The 16,304-nt window shown below is 35.3% G+C and overlaps 8 non-coding genes across 8 annotated transcripts; all 8 read left to right on the top strand.

The window, feature by feature from the left end:
• The first annotated feature begins 2,246 nt into the window (after positions 1 to 2,246).
• Positions 2,247 to 2,320, top strand: TRNAT-UGU (transfer RNA threonine (anticodon UGU)). Its single transcript has one exon. It is a non-coding gene; the product is annotated as a tRNA-Thr (tRNA).
• Positions 2,321 to 4,031: 1,711 nt separating this feature from the next.
• Positions 4,032 to 4,105, top strand: TRNAT-UGU (transfer RNA threonine (anticodon UGU)). Its single transcript has one exon. It is a non-coding gene; the product is annotated as a tRNA-Thr (tRNA).
• Positions 4,106 to 6,002: 1,897 nt separating this feature from the next.
• Positions 6,003 to 6,076, top strand: TRNAT-UGU (transfer RNA threonine (anticodon UGU)). Its single transcript has one exon. It is a non-coding gene; the product is annotated as a tRNA-Thr (tRNA).
• Positions 6,077 to 7,973: 1,897 nt separating this feature from the next.
• TRNAT-UGU (transfer RNA threonine (anticodon UGU)) lies at positions 7,974 to 8,047 on the top strand. The gene has a single exon. It is a non-coding gene; the product is annotated as a tRNA-Thr (tRNA).
• A 1,711-nt stretch (positions 8,048 to 9,758) lies between these two features.
• Positions 9,759 to 9,832, top strand: TRNAT-UGU (transfer RNA threonine (anticodon UGU)). Its single transcript has one exon. It is a non-coding gene; the product is annotated as a tRNA-Thr (tRNA).
• A 1,897-nt stretch (positions 9,833 to 11,729) lies between these two features.
• On the top strand, positions 11,730 to 11,803 carry TRNAT-UGU (transfer RNA threonine (anticodon UGU)). The gene has a single exon. It is a non-coding gene; the product is annotated as a tRNA-Thr (tRNA).
• A 1,711-nt stretch (positions 11,804 to 13,514) lies between these two features.
• TRNAT-UGU (transfer RNA threonine (anticodon UGU)) lies at positions 13,515 to 13,588 on the top strand. Its single transcript has one exon. It is a non-coding gene; the product is annotated as a tRNA-Thr (tRNA).
• Positions 13,589 to 15,485: 1,897 nt separating this feature from the next.
• On the top strand, positions 15,486 to 15,559 carry TRNAT-UGU (transfer RNA threonine (anticodon UGU)). Its single transcript has one exon. It is a non-coding gene; the product is annotated as a tRNA-Thr (tRNA).
• Positions 15,560 to 16,304: the final 745 nt, after the last annotated feature.

The following is a 16,304-nucleotide window of genomic DNA, read 5'->3' as shown; positions in this document are numbered from 1 at the left end:
ATGCTCTAAAAGGAATTAGATGAAATAAGTTTCTTTAGAGAATATAGGATGGCTTCAAGCATTACAAATTAAAACCAGTGGAATTTGAGTAAAAAAAAAAATTTTGCTTTTGAAATGCTCTAAAAGGAATCAGATGAAATAACTTTCTTTAGAGAATATAGGATGGGCTCAAGCATTACAAATTAAAACCAGTGGAATTACACATTAGATGCTACAAATTTTCATAGCAGTTTTCAGAAAAAGCAGAAAAATAAATATTCACCTACGGAACATGTGGTGCTGTGGCTTAGTTGGTTAAAGCACCTGTCTTGTAAACAGGAGATCCAGAGTTCAACTCTCAGCAGTACCTTGTTTTTGTCTTCTCAAGAATAAGCTTCCTATCTTAAAGCAGGTGTTTTACCTGTGTGCAAACTCAAATTTGCCATTGTTCCAGCCCTACTGATAGTGCAATTGTGAGATTAAGAACCTCATCTAAATGCTGAAAAGGAAGTAAGATTGCTTCAAGCTTGACAACTTAACCAACTTAACCAAGATGCTACATCTTCTCAAGAATAAGCTTCCTATCTTAAAGCAGGTGTGTTTTACCTGTGTGCAAACTCAAATTTGCCATTGTTCCAGCCCTACTGATAGTGCAATTGTGAGATTAAGAATCTCATCTAAATGCTGAAAAGGAAGTAAGATTGCTTCAAGCTTGACAACTTAACCAATGGATTTTATTTTGAAATGCCTCCACTTTCCGCACCTGACTCTCTAAGCAGTCTTTCCAATATATCACATCTTTTTGTGATGTAGACAAGTTGGTCAAAGAGCCTGTTAAGTAAACAGAAAATCTTGATTTCGATTGTCAGCAGTGCTTTCCTTTCTTCATGTCAGTTTGGGGCTGATAGCCGAAAAAGAGGACTTTCACTTTTGTTTGACATCAAACATGTCTTTCCCAAAGCACTAATAAAGTGTAATTGAGAGAAAAAAACTTTCTGCTTTTGAAATGCTCTAAAAGGAATTAGATGAAATAAGTTTCTTTAGAGAATATAGGATGGCTTCAAGCATTACAAATTAAAACCAGTGGAATTTGAGTAAAAAAAAAAATTTTGCTTTTGAAATGCTCTAAAAGGAATCAGATGAAATAACTTTCTTTAGAGAATATAGGATGGGCTCAAGCTTTACAAATTAAAACCAGTGGAATTACACATTAGATGCTACAAATTTTCATAGCAGTTTTCGGAAAAAGCAGAATAATAAATATTCACCTATGGAAAATGTGGTGCTGTGGCTTAGTTGGTTAAAGCAGCTGTCTTGTAAACAGGAGATCCTGAGTTCAACTCTCAGCAGTACCTTGTTTTTGTCTTCTCAAGAACAAGCTTCCTATCTTAAAGCAGGTGTTTTACCTGTGTGCAAACTCAAATTTGCCATTGTTCCAGCCCTACTGATAGTGCAATTGTGAGATTAAGAATCTCATCTAAATGCTGAAAAGGAAGTAAGATTGCTTCAAGCTTGACAACTTAACCAACTTAACCAAGATGCTACATCTTCTCAAGAATAAGCTTCCTATCTTAAAGCAGGTGTGTTTTACCTGTGTGCAAACTCAAATTTGCCATTGTTCCAGCCCTACTGATAGTGCAATTGTGAGATTAAGAATCTCATCTAAATGCTGAAAAGGAAGTAAGATTGCTTCAAGCTTGACAACTTAACCAATGGATTTTATTTTGAAATGCCTCCACTTTCCGCACCTGACTCTCTAAGCAGTCTTTCCAATATATCACATCTTTTTGTGATGTAGACAAGTTGGTCAAAGAGCCTGTTTAGTAAACAGAAAATCTTGATTTCTAATGTCAGCAGTGCTTTCCTTTCTTCATGTCAGTTTGGGGCTGTTAGCCGAAAAAGAGGACTTTCACTTTTGTTTGACATAAAACATGTCTTTCCCAAAGCACTAATAAAGTGTAATTGAGAGAAAAAAAACTTTCTGCTTTTGAAATGCTCTAAAAGGAATTAGATGAAATAAGTTTCTTTAGAGAATATAGGATGGCTTCAAGCATTACAAATTAAAACCAGTGGAATTTGAGTAAAAAAAAAAATTTTGCTTTTGAAATGCTCTAAAAGGAATCAGATGAAATAACTTTCTTTAGAGAATATAGGATGGGCTCAAGCATTACAAATTAAAACCAGTGGAATTACACATTAGATGCTACAAATTTTCATAGCAGTTTTCAGAAAAAGCAGAAAAATAAATATTGACCTACGGAACATGTGGTGCTGTGGCTTAGTTGGTTAAAGCACCTGTCTTGTAAACAGGAGATCCTGAGTTCAACTCTCAGCAGTACCTTGTTTTTGTCTTCTCAAGAATAAGCTTCCTATCTTAAAGCAGGTGTTTTACCTGTGTGCAAACTCAAATTTGCCATTGTTCCAGCCCTACTGATAGTGCAATTGTGAGATTAAGAATCTCATCTAAATGCTGAAAAGGAAGTAAGATTGCTTCAAGCTTGACAACTTAACCAACTTAACCAAGATGCTACATCTTCTCAAGAATAAGCTTCCTATCTTAAAGCAGGTGTGTTTTACCTGTGTGCAAACTCAAATTTGCCATTGTTCCAGCCCTACTGATAGTGCAATTGTGAGATTAAGAATCTCATCTAAATGCTGAAAAGGAAGTAAGATTGCTTCAAGCTTGACAACTTAACCAATGGATTTTATTTTGAAATGCCTCCACTTTCCGCACCTGACTCTCTAAGCAGTCTTTCCAATATATCACATCTTTTTGTGATGTAGACAAGTTGGTCAAAGAGCCTGTTAAGTAAACAGAAAATCTTGATTTCGATTGTCAGCAGTGCTTTCCTTTCTTCATGTCAGTTTGGGGCTGATAGCCGAAAAAGAGGACTTTCACTTTTGTTTGACATCAAACATGTCTTTCCCAAAGCACTAATAAAGTGTAATTGAGAGAAAAAAACTTTCTGCTTTTGAAATGCTCTAAAAGGAATTAGATGAAATAAGTTTCTTTAGAGAATATAGGATGGCTTCAAGCATTACAAATTAAAACCAGTGGAATTTGAGTAAAAAAAAAAATTTTGCTTTTGAAATGCTCTAAAAGGAATCAGATGAAATAACTTTCTTTAGAGAATATAGGATGGGCTCAAGCTTTACAAATTAAAACCAGTGGAATTACACATTAGATGCTACAAATTTTCATAGCAGTTTTCGGAAAAAGCAGAATAATAAATATTCACCTATGGAAAATGTGGTGCTGTGGCTTAGTTGGTTAAAGCGGCTGTCTTGTAAACAGGAGATCCTGAGTTCAACTCTCAGCAGTACCTTGTTTTTGTCTTCTCAAGAACAAGCTTCCTATCTTAAAGCAGGTGTTTTACCTGTGTGCAAACTCAAATTTGCCATTGTTCCAGCCCTACTGATAGTGCAATTGTGAGATTAAGAATCTCATCTAAATGCTGAAAAGGAAGTAAGATTGCTTCAAGCTTGACAACTTAACCAATGGATTTTATTTTGAAATGCCTCCACTTTCCGCACCTGACTCTCTAAGCAGTCTTTCCAATATATCACATCTTTTTGTGATGTAGACAAGTTGGTCAAAGAGCCTGTTTAGTAAACAGAAAATCTTGATTTCGAATGTCAGCAGCGCTTTCCTTTCTTCATGTCAGTTTGGGGCTGTTAGCCGAAAAAGAGGACTTTCACTTTTGTTTGACATCAAACATATCTTTCCCAAAGCACTAATAAAGTGTAATTGAGAGAAAAAAACTTTCTGCTTTTGAAATGCTCTAAAAGGAATTAGATGAAATAAGTTTCTTTAGAGAATATAGGATGGCTTCAAGCATTACAAATTAAAACCAGTGGAATTTGAGTAAAAAAAAAAATTTTGCTTTTGAAATGCTCTAAAAGGAATCAGATGAAATAACTTTCTTTAGAGAATATAGGATGGGCTCAAGCATTACAAATTAAAACCAGTGGAATTACACATTAGATGCTACAAATTTTCATAGCAGTTTTCAGAAAAAGCAGAAAAATAAATATTCACCTACGGAACATGTGGTGCTGTGGCTTAGTTGGTTAAAGCACCTGTCTTGTAAACAGGAGATCCTGAGTTCAACTCTCAGCAGTACCTTGTTTTTGTCTTCTCAAGAATAAGCTTCCTATCTTAAAGCAGGTGTTTTACCTGTGTGCAAACTCAAATTTGCCATTGTTCCAGCCCTACTGATAGTGCAATTGTGAGATTAAGAATCTCATCTAAATGCTGAAAAGGAAGTAAGATTGCTTCAAGCTTGACAACTTAACCAACTTAACCAAGATGCTACATCTTCTCAAGAATAAGCTTCCTATCTTAAAGCAGGTGTGTTTTACCTGTGTGCAAACTCAAATTTGCCATTGTTCCAGCCCTACTGATAGTGCAATTGTGAGATTAAGAATCTCATCTAAATGCTGAAAAGGAAGTAAGATTGCTTCAAGCTTGACAACTTAACCAATGGATTTTATTTTGAAATGCCTCCACTTTCCGCACCTGACTCTCTAAGCAGTCTTTCCAATATATCACATCTTTTTGTGATGTAGACAAGTTGGTCAAAGAGCCTGTTAAGTAAACAGAAAATCTTGATTTCGATTGTCAGCAGTGCTTTCCTTTCTTCATGTCAGTTTGGGGCTGATAGCCGAAAAAGAGGACTTTCACTTTTGTTTGACATCAAACATGTCTTTCCCAAAGCACTAATAAAGTGTAATTGAGAGAAAAAAACTTTCTGCTTTTGAAATGCTCTAAAAGGAATTAGATGAAATAAGTTTCTTTAGAGAATATAGGATGGCTTCAAGCATTACAAATTAAAACCAGTGGAATTTGAGTAAAAAAAAAAATTTTGCTTTTGAAATGCTCTAAAAGGAATCAGATGAAATAACTTTCTTTAGAGAATATAGGATGGGCTCAAGCTTTACAAATTAAAACCAGTGGAATTACACATTAGATGCTACAAATTTTCATAGCAGTTTTCGGAAAAAGCAGAATAATAAATATTCACCTATGGAAAATGTGGTGCTGTGGCTTAGTTGGTTAAAGCAGCTGTCTTGTAAACAGGAGATCCTGAGTTCAACTCTCAGCAGTACCTTGTTTTTGTCTTCTCAAGAACAAGCTTCCTATCTTAAAGCAGGTGTTTTACCTGTGTGCAAACTCAAATTTGCCATTGTTCCAGCCCTACTGATAGTGCAATTGTGAGATTAAGAATCTCATCTAAATGCTGAAAAGGAAGTAAGATTGCTTCAAGCTTGACAACTTAACCAACTTAACCAAGATGCTACATCTTCTCAAGAATAAGCTTCCTATCTTAAAGCAGGTGTGTTTTACCTGTGTGCAAACTCAAATTTGCCATTGTTCCAGCCCTACTGATAGTGCAATTGTGAGATTAAGAATCTCATCTAAATGCTGAAAAGGAAGTAAGATTGCTTCAAGCTTGACAACTTAACCAATGGATTTTATTTTGAAATGCCTCCACTTTCCGCACCTGACTCTCTAAGCAGTCTTTCCAATATATCACATCTTTTTGTGATGTAGACAAGTTGGTCAAAGAGCCTGTTTAGTAAACAGAAAATCTTGATTTCTAATGTCAGCAGTGCTTTCCTTTCTTCATGTCAGTTTGGGGCTGTTAGCCGAAAAAGAGGACTTTCACTTTTGTTTGACATCAAACATGTCTTTCCCAAAGCACTAATAAAGTGTAATTGAGAGAAAAAAAACTTTCTGCTTTTGAAATGCTCTAAAAGGAATTAGATGAAATAAGTTTCTTTAGAGAATATAGGATGGCTTCAAGCATTACAAATTAAAACCAGTGGAATTTGAGTAAAAAAAAAAATTTTGCTTTTGAAATGCTCTAAAAGGAATCAGATGAAATAACTTTCTTTAGAGAATATAGGATGGGCTCAAGCATTACAAATTAAAACCAGTGGAATTACACATTAGATGCTACAAATTTTCATAGCAGTTTTCAGAAAAAGCAGAAAAATAAATATTGACCTACGGAACATGTGGTGCTGTGGCTTAGTTGGTTAAAGCACCTGTCTTGTAAACAGGAGATCCTGAGTTCAACTCTCAGCAGTACCTTGTTTTTGTCTTCTCAAGAATAAGCTTCCTATCTTAAAGCAGGTGTTTTACCTGTGTGCAAACTCAAATTTGCCATTGTTCCAGCCCTACTGATAGTGCAATTGTGAGATTAAGAATCTCATCTAAATGCTGAAAAGGAAGTAAGATTGCTTCAAGCTTGACAACTTAACCAACTTAACCAAGATGCTACATCTTCTCAAGAATAAGCTTCCTATCGTAAAGCAGGTGTGTTTTACCTGTGTGCAAACTCAAATTTGCCATTGTTCCAGCCCTACTGATAGTGCAATTGTGAGATTAAGAATCTCATCTAAATGCTGAAAAGGAAGTAAGATTGCTTCAAGCTTGACAACTTAACCAATGGATTTTATTTTGAAATGCCTCCACTTTCCGCACCTGACTCTCTAAGCAGTCTTTCCAATATATCACATCTTTTTGTGATGTAGACAAGTTGGTCAAAGAGCCTGTTAAGTAAACAGAAAATCTTGATTTCGATTGTCAGCAGTGCTTTCCTTTCTTCATGTCAGTTTGGGGCTGATAGCCGAAAAAGAGGACTTTCACTTTTGTTTGACATCAAACATGTCTTTCCCAAAGCACTAATAAAGTGTAATTGAGAGAAAAAAACTTTCTGCTTTTGAAATGCTCTAAAAGGAATTAGATGAAATAAGTTTCTTTAGAGAATATAGGATGGCTTCAAGCATTACAAATTAAAACCAGTGGAATTTGAGTAAAAAAAAAAATTTTGCTTTTGAAATGCTCTAAAAGGAATCAGATGAAATAACTTTCTTTAGAGAATATAGGATGGGCTCAAGCTTTACAAATTAAAACCAGTGGAATTACACATTAGATGCTACAAATTTTCATAGCAGTTTTCGGAAAAAGCAGAATAATAAATATTCACCTATGGAAAATGTGGTGCTGTGGCTTAGTTGGTTAAAGCAGCTGTCTTGTAAACAGGAGATCCTGAGTTCAACTCTCAGCAGTACCTTGTTTTTGTCTTCTCAAGAACAAGCTTCCTATCTTAAAGCAGGTGTTTTACCTGTGTGCAAACTCAAATTTGCCATTGTTCCAGCCCTACTGATAGTGCAATTGTGAGATTAAGAATCTCATCTAAATGCTGAAAAGGAAGTAAGATTGCTTCAAGCTTGACAACTTAACCAACTTAACCAAGATGCTACATCTTCTCAAGAATAAGCTTCCTATCTTAAAGCAGGTGTGTTTTACCTGTGTGCAAACTCAAATTTGCCATTGTTCCAGCCCTACTGATAGTGCAATTGTGAGATTAAGAATCTCATCTAAATGCTGAAAAGGAAGTAAGATTGCTTCAAGCTTGACAACTTAACCAATGGATTTTATTTTGAAATGCCTCCACTTTCCGCACCTGACTCTCTAAGCAGTCTTTCCAATATATCACATCTTTTTGTGATGTAGACAAGTTGGTCAAAGAGCCTGTTTAGTAAACAGAAAATCTTGATTTCGAATGTCAGCAGTGCTTTCCTTTCTTCATGTCAGTTTGGGGCTGTTAGCCGAAAAAGAGGACTTTCACTTTTGTTTGACATAAAACATGTCTTTCCCAAAGCACTAATAAAGTGTAATTGAGAGAAAAAAAACTTTCTGCTTTTGAAATGCTCTAAAAGGAATTAGATGAAATAAGTTTCTTTAGAGAATATAGGATGGCTTCAAGCATTACAAATTAAAACCAGTGGAATTTGAGTAAAAAAAAAAATTTTGCTTTTGAAATGCTCTAAAAGGAATCAGATGAAATAACTTTCTTTAGAGAATATAGGATGGGCTCAAGCATTACAAATTAAAACCAGTGGAATTACACATTAGATGCTACAAATTTTCATAGCAGTTTTCAGAAAAAGCAGAAAAATAAATATTGACCTACGGAACATGTGGTGCTGTGGCTTAGTTGGTTAAAGCACCTGTCTTGTAAACAGGAGATCCTGAGTTCAACTCTCAGCAGTACCTTGTTTTTGTCTTCTCAAGAATAAGCTTCCTATCTTAAAGCAGGTGTTTTACCTGTGTGCAAACTCAAATTTGCCATTGTTCCAGCCCTACTGATAGTGCAATTGTGAGATTAAGAATCTCATCTAAATGCTGAAAAGGAAGTAAGATTGCTTCAAGCTTGACAACTTAACCAACTTAACCAAGATGCTACATCTTCTCAAGAATAAGCTTCCTATCTTAAAGCAGGTGTGTTTTACCTGTGTGCAAACTCAAATTTGCCATTGTTCCAGCCCTACTGATAGTGCAATTGTGAGATTAAGAATCTCATCTAAATGCTGAAAAGGAAGTAAGATTGCTTCAAGCTTGACAACTTAACCAATGGATTTTATTTTGAAATGCCTCCACTTTCCGCACCTGACTCTCTAAGCAGTCTTTCCAATATATCACATCTTTTTGTGATGTAGACAAGTTGGTCAAAGAGCCTGTTAAGTAAACAGAAAATCTTGATTTCGATTGTCAGCAGTGCTTTCCTTTCTTCATGTCAGTTTGGGGCTGATAGCCGAAAAAGAGGACTTTCACTTTTGTTTGACATCAAACATGTCTTTCCCAAAGCACTAATAAAGTGTAATTGAGAGAAAAAAACTTTCTGCTTTTGAAATGCTCTAAAAGGAATTAGATGAAATAAGTTTCTTTAGAGAATATAGGATGGCTTCAAGCATTACAAATTAAAACCAGTGGAATTTGAGTAAAAAAAAAAATTTTGCTTTTGAAATGCTCTAAAAGGAATCAGATGAAATAACTTTCTTTAGAGAATATAGGATGGGCTCAAGCTTTACAAATTAAAACCAGTGGAATTACACATTAGATGCTACAAATTTTCATAGCAGTTTTCGGAAAAAGCAGAATAATAAATATTCACCTATGGAAAATGTGGTGCTGTGGCTTAGTTGGTTAAAGCGGCTGTCTTGTAAACAGGAGATCCTGAGTTCAACTCTCAGCAGTACCTTGTTTTTGTCTTCTCAAGAACAAGCTTCCTATCTTAAAGCAGGTGTTTTACCTGTGTGCAAACTCAAATTTGCCATTGTTCCAGCCCTACTGATAGTGCAATTGTGAGATTAAGAATCTCATCTAAATGCTGAAAAGGAAGTAAGATTGCTTCAAGCTTGACAACTTAACCAATGGATTTTATTTTGAAATGCCTCCACTTTCCGCACCTGACTCTCTAAGCAGTCTTTCCAATATATCACATCTTTTTGTGATGTAGACAAGTTGGTCAAAGAGCCTGTTTAGTAAACAGAAAATCTTGATTTCGAATGTCAGCAGCGCTTTCCTTTCTTCATGTCAGTTTGGGGCTGTTAGCCGAAAAAGAGGACTTTCACTTTTGTTTGACATCAAACATATCTTTCCCAAAGCACTAATAAAGTGTAATTGAGAGAAAAAAACTTTCTGCTTTTGAAATGCTCTAAAAGGAATTAGATGAAATAAGTTTCTTTAGAGAATATAGGATGGCTTCAAGCATTACAAATTAAAACCAGTGGAATTTGAGTAAAAAAAAAAATTTTGCTTTTGAAATGCTCTAAAAGGAATCAGATGAAATAACTTTCTTTAGAGAATATAGGATGGGCTCAAGCATTACAAATTAAAACCAGTGGAATTACACATTAGATGCTACAAATTTTCATAGCAGTTTTCAGAAAAAGCAGAAAAATAAATATTCACCTACGGAACATGTGGTGCTGTGGCTTAGTTGGTTAAAGCACCTGTCTTGTAAACAGGAGATCCTGAGTTCAACTCTCAGCAGTACCTTGTTTTTGTCTTCTCAAGAATAAGCTTCCTATCTTAAAGCAGGTGTTTTACCTGTGTGCAAACTCAAATTTGCCATTGTTCCAGCCCTACTGATAGTGCAATTGTGAGATTAAGAATCTCATCTAAATGCTGAAAAGGAAGTAAGATTGCTTCAAGCTTGACAACTTAACCAACTTAACCAAGATGCTACATCTTCTCAAGAATAAGCTTCCTATCTTAAAGCAGGTGTGTTTTACCTGTGTGCAAACTCAAATTTGCCATTGTTCCAGCCCTACTGATAGTGCAATTGTGAGATTAAGAATCTCATCTAAATGCTGAAAAGGAAGTAAGATTGCTTCAAGCTTGACAACTTAACCAATGGATTTTATTTTGAAATGCCTCCACTTTCCGCACCTGACTCTCTAAGCAGTCTTTCCAATATATCACATCTTTTTGTGATGTAGACAAGTTGGTCAAAGAGCCTGTTAAGTAAACAGAAAATCTTGATTTCGATTGTCAGCAGTGCTTTCCTTTCTTCATGTCAGTTTGGGGCTGATAGCCGAAAAAGAGGACTTTCACTTTTGTTTGACATCAAACATGTCTTTCCCAAAGCACTAATAAAGTGTAATTGAGAGAAAAAAACTTTCTGCTTTTGAAATGCTCTAAAAGGAATTAGATGAAATAAGTTTCTTTAGAGAATATAGGATGGCTTCAAGCATTACAAATTAAAACCAGTGGAATTTGAGTAAAAAAAAAAATTTTGCTTTTGAAATGCTCTAAAAGGAATCAGATGAAATAACTTTCTTTAGAGAATATAGGATGGGCTCAAGCTTTACAAATTAAAACCAGTGGAATTACACATTAGATGCTACAAATTTTCATAGCAGTTTTCGGAAAAAGCAGAATAATAAATATTCACCTATGGAAAATGTGGTGCTGTGGCTTAGTTGGTTAAAGCAGCTGTCTTGTAAACAGGAGATCCTGAGTTCAACTCTCAGCAGTACCTTGTTTTTGTCTTCTCAAGAACAAGCTTCCTATCTTAAAGCAGGTGTTTTACCTGTGTGCAAACTCAAATTTGCCATTGTTCCAGCCCTACTGATAGTGCAATTGTGAGATTAAGAATCTCATCTAAATGCTGAAAAGGAAGTAAGATTGCTTCAAGCTTGACAACTTAACCAACTTAACCAAGATGCTACATCTTCTCAAGAATAAGCTTCCTATCTTAAAGCAGGTGTGTTTTACCTGTGTGCAAACTCAAATTTGCCATTGTTCCAGCCCTACTGATAGTGCAATTGTGAGATTAAGAATCTCATCTAAATGCTGAAAAGGAAGTAAGATTGCTTCAAGCTTGACAACTTAACCAATGGATTTTATTTTGAAATGCCTCCACTTTCCGCACCTGACTCTCTAAGCAGTCTTTCCAATATATCACATCTTTTTGTGATGTAGACAAGTTGGTCAAAGAGCCTGTTTAGTAAACAGAAAATCTTGATTTCTAATGTCAGCAGTGCTTTCCTTTCTTCATGTCAGTTTGGGGCTGTTAGCCGAAAAAGAGGACTTTCACTTTTGTTTGACATCAAACATGTCTTTCCCAAAGCACTAATAAAGTGTAATTGAGAGAAAAAAAACTTTCTGCTTTTGAAATGCTCTAAAAGGAATTAGATGAAATAAGTTTCTTTAGAGAATATAGGATGGCTTCAAGCATTACAAATTAAAACCAGTGGAATTTGAGTAAAAAAAAAAATTTTGCTTTTGAAATGCTCTAAAAGGAATCAGATGAAATAACTTTCTTTAGAGAATATAGGATGGGCTCAAGCATTACAAATTAAAACCAGTGGAATTACACATTAGATGCTACAAATTTTCATAGCAGTTTTCAGAAAAAGCAGAAAAATAAATATTGACCTACGGAACATGTGGTGCTGTGGCTTAGTTGGTTAAAGCACCTGTCTTGTAAACAGGAGATCCTGAGTTCAACTCTCAGCAGTACCTTGTTTTTGTCTTCTCAAGAATAAGCTTCCTATCTTAAAGCAGGTGTTTTACCTGTGTGCAAACTCAAATTTGCCATTGTTCCAGCCCTACTGATAGTGCAATTGTGAGATTAAGAATCTCATCTAAATGCTGAAAAGGAAGTAAGATTGCTTCAAGCTTGACAACTTAACCAACTTAACCAAGATGCTACATCTTCTCAAGAATAAGCTTCCTATCGTAAAGCAGGTGTGTTTTACCTGTGTGCAAACTCAAATTTGCCATTGTTCCAGCCCTACTGATAGTGCAATTGTGAGATTAAGAATCTCATCTAAATGCTGAAAAGGAAGTAAGATTGCTTCAAGCTTGACAACTTAACCAATGGATTTTATTTTGAAATGCCTCCACTTTCCGCACCTGACTCTCTAAGCAGTCTTTCCAATATATCACATCTTTTTGTGATGTAGACAAGTTGGTCAAAGAGCCTGTTAAGTAAACAGAAAATCTTGATTTCGATTGTCAGCAGTGCTTTCCTTTCTTCATGTCAGTTTGGGGCTGATAGCCGAAAAAGAGGACTTTCACTTTTGTTTGACATCAAACATGTCTTTCCCAAAGCACTAATAAAGTGTAATTGAGAGAAAAAAACTTTCTGCTTTTGAAATGCTCTAAAAGGAATTAGATGAAATAAGTTTCTTTAGAGAATATAGGATGGCTTCAAGCATTACAAATTAAAACCAGTGGAATTTGAGTAAAAAAAAAAATTTTGCTTTTGAAATGCTCTAAAAGGAATCAGATGAAATAACTTTCTTTAGAGAATATAGGATGGGCTCAAGCTTTACAAATTAAAACCAGTGGAATTACACATTAGATGCTACAAATTTTCATAGCAGTTTTCGGAAAAAGCAGAATAATAAATATTCACCTATGGAAAATGTGGTGCTGTGGCTTAGTTGGTTAAAGCGGCTGTCTTGTAAACAGGAGATCCTGAGTTCAACTCTCAGCAGTACCTTGTTTTTGTCTTCTCAAGAACAAGCTTCCTATCTTAAAGCAGGTGTTTTACCTGTGTGCAAACTCAAATTTGCCATTGTTCCAGCCCTACTGATAGTGCAATTGTGAGATTAAGAATCTCATCTAAATGCTGAAAAGGAAGTAAGATTGCTTCAAGCTTGACAACTTAACCAATGGATTTTATTTTGAAATGCCTCCACTTTCCGCACCTGACTCTCTAAGCAGTCTTTCCAATATATCACATCTTTTTGTGATGTAGACAAGTTGGTCAAAGAGCCTGTTTAGTAAACAGAAAATCTTGATTTCGAATGTCAGCAGCGCTTTCCTTTCTTCATGTCAGTTTGGGGCTGTTAGCCGAAAAAGAGGACTTTCACTTTTGTTTGACATCAAACATATCTTTCCCAAAGCACTAATAAAGTGTAATTGAGAGAAAAAAACTTTCTGCTTTTGAAATGCTCTAAAAGGAATTAGATGAAATAAGTTTCTTTAGAGAATATAGGATGGCTTCAAGCATTACAAATTAAAACCAGTGGAATTTGAGTAAAAAAAAAAATTTTGCTTTTGAAATGCTCTAAAAGGAATCAGATGAAATAACTTTCTTTAGAGAATATAGGATGGGCTCAAGCATTACAAATTAAAACCAGTGGAATTACACATTAGATGCTACAAATTTTCATAGCAGTTTTCAGAAAAAGCAGAAAAATAAATATTCACCTACGGAACATGTGGTGCTGTGGCTTAGTTGGTTAAAGCACCTGTCTTGTAAACAGGAGATCCTGAGTTCAACTCTCAGCAGTACCTTGTTTTTGTCTTCTCAAGAATAAGCTTCCTATCTTAAAGCAGGTGTTTTACCTGTGTGCAAACTCAAATTTGCCATTGTTCCAGCCCTACTGATAGTGCAATTGTGAGATTAAGAATCTCATCTAAATGCTGAAAAGGAAGTAAGATTGCTTCAAGCTTGACAACTTAACCAACTTAACCAAGATGCTACATCTTCTCAAGAATAAGCTTCCTATCTTAAAGCAGGTGTGTTTTACCTGTGTGCAAACTCAAATTTGCCATTGTTCCAGCCCTACTGATAGTGCAATTGTGAGATTAAGAATCTCATCTAAATGCTGAAAAGGAAGTAAGATTGCTTCAAGCTTGACAACTTAACCAATGGATTTTATTTTGAAATGCCTCCACTTTCCGCACCTGACTCTCTAAGCAGTCTTTCCAATATATCACATCTTTTTGTGATGTAGACAAGTTGGTCAAAGAGCCTGTTAAGTAAACAGAAAATCTTGATTTCGATTGTCAGCAGTGCTTTCCTTTCTTCATGTCAGTTTGGGGCTGATAGCCGAAAAAGAGGACTTTCACTTTTGTTTGACATCAAACATGTCTTTCCCAAAGCACTAATAAAGTGTAATTGAGAGAAAAAAACTTTCTGCTTTTGAAATGCTCTAAAAGGAATTAGATGAAATAAGTTTCTTTAGAGAATATAGGATGGCTTCAAGCATTACAAATTAAAACCAGTGGAATTTGAGTAAAAAAAAAAATTTTGCTTTTGAAATGCTCTAAAAGGAATCAGATGAAATAACTTTCTTTAGAGAATATAGGATGGGCTCAAGCTTTACAAATTAAAACCAGTGGAATTACACATTAGATGCTACAAATTTTCATAGCAGTTTTCGGAAAAAGCAGAATAATAAATATTCACCTATGGAAAATGTGGTGCTGTGGCTTAGTTGGTTAAAGCAGCTGTCTTGTAAACAGGAGATCCTGAGTTCAACTCTCAGCAGTACCTTGTTTTTGTCTTCTCAAGAACAAGCTTCCTATCTTAAAGCAGGTGTTTTACCTGTGTGCAAACTCAAATTTGCCATTGTTCCAGCCCTACTGATAGTGCAATTGTGAGATTAAGAATCTCATCTAAATGCTGAAAAGGAAGTAAGATTGCTTCAAGCTTGACAACTTAACCAACTTAACCAAGATGCTACATCTTCTCAAGAATAAGCTTCCTATCTTAAAGCAGGTGTGTTTTACCTGTGTGCAAACTCAAATTTGCCATTGTTCCAGCCCTACTGATAGTGCAATTGTGAGATTAAGAATCTCATCTAAATGCTGAAAAGGAAGTAAGATTGCTTCAAGCTTGACAACTTAACCAATGGATTTTATTTTGAAATGCCTCCACTTTCCGCACCTGACTCTCTAAGCAGTCTTTCCAATATATCACATCTTTTTGTGATGTAGACAAGTTGGTCAAAGAGCCTGTTTAGTAAACAGAAAATCTTGATTTCTAATGTCAGCAGTGCTTTCCTTTCTTCATGTCAGTTTGGGGCTGTTAGCCGAAAAAGAGGACTTTCACTTTTGTTTGACATAAAACATGTCTTTCCCAAAGCACTAATAAAGTGTAATTGAGAGAAAAAAAACTTTCTGCTTTTGAAATGCTCTAAAAGGAATTAGATGAAATAAGTTTCTTTAGAGAATATAGGATGGCTTCAAGCATTACAAATTAAAACCAGTGGAATTTGAGTAAAAAAAAAAATTTTGCTTTTGAAATGCTCTAAAAGGAATCAGATGAAATAACTTTCTTTAGAGAATATAGGATGGGCTCAAGCATTACAAATTAAAACCAGTGGAATTACACATTAGATGCTACAAATTTTCATAGCAGTTTTCAGAAAAAGCAGAAAAATAAATATTGACCTACGGAACATGTGGTGCTGTGGCTTAGTTGGTTAAAGCACCTGTCTTGTAAACAGGAGATCCTGAGTTCAACTCTCAGCAGTACCTTGTTTTTGTCTTCTCAAGAATAAGCTTCCTATCTTAAAGCAGGTGTTTTACCTGTGTGCAAACTCAAATTTGCCATTGTTCCAGCCCTACTGATAGTGCAATTGTGAGATTAAGAATCTCATCTAAATGCTGAAAAGGAAGTAAGATTGCTTCAAGCTTGACAACTTAACCAACTTAACCAAGATGCTACATCTTCTCAAGAATAAGCTTCCTATCTTAAAGCAGGTGTGTTTTACCTGTGTGCAAACTCAAATTTGCCATTGTTCCAGCCCTACTGATAGTGCAATTGTGAGATTAAGAATCTCATCTAAATGCTGAAAAGGAAGTAAGATTGCTTCAAGCTTGACAACTTAACCAATGGATTTTATTTTGAAATGCCTCCACTTTCCGCACCTGACTCTCTAAGCAGTCTTTCCAATATATCACATCTTTTTGTGATGTAGACAAGTTGGTCAAAGAGCCTGTTAAGTAAACAGAAAATCTTGATTTCGATTGTCAGCAGTGCTTTCCTTTCTTCATGTCAGTTTGGGGCTGATAGCCGAAAAAGAGGACTTTCACTTTTGTTTGACATCAAACATGTCTTTCCCAAAGCACTAATAAAGTGTAATTGAGAGAAAAAAACTTTCTGCTTTTGAAATGCTCTAAAAGGAATTAGATGAAATAAGTTTCTTTAGAGAATATAGGATGGCTTCAAGCATTACAAATTAAAACCAGTGGAATTTGAGTAAAAAAAAAAATTTTGCTT

This window comes from Dendrobates tinctorius, unplaced genomic scaffold (assembly GCF_039654945.1).
Source record: "Dendrobates tinctorius isolate UK_male_01 unplaced genomic scaffold, ASM3965494v1 ptg000254l, whole genome shotgun sequence".
In the NCBI taxonomy this organism is placed as follows: Eukaryota; Metazoa; Chordata; class Amphibia; order Anura; family Dendrobatidae; genus Dendrobates; species Dendrobates tinctorius.
This window is presented reverse-complemented; position numbering and strand designations above follow the sequence as displayed.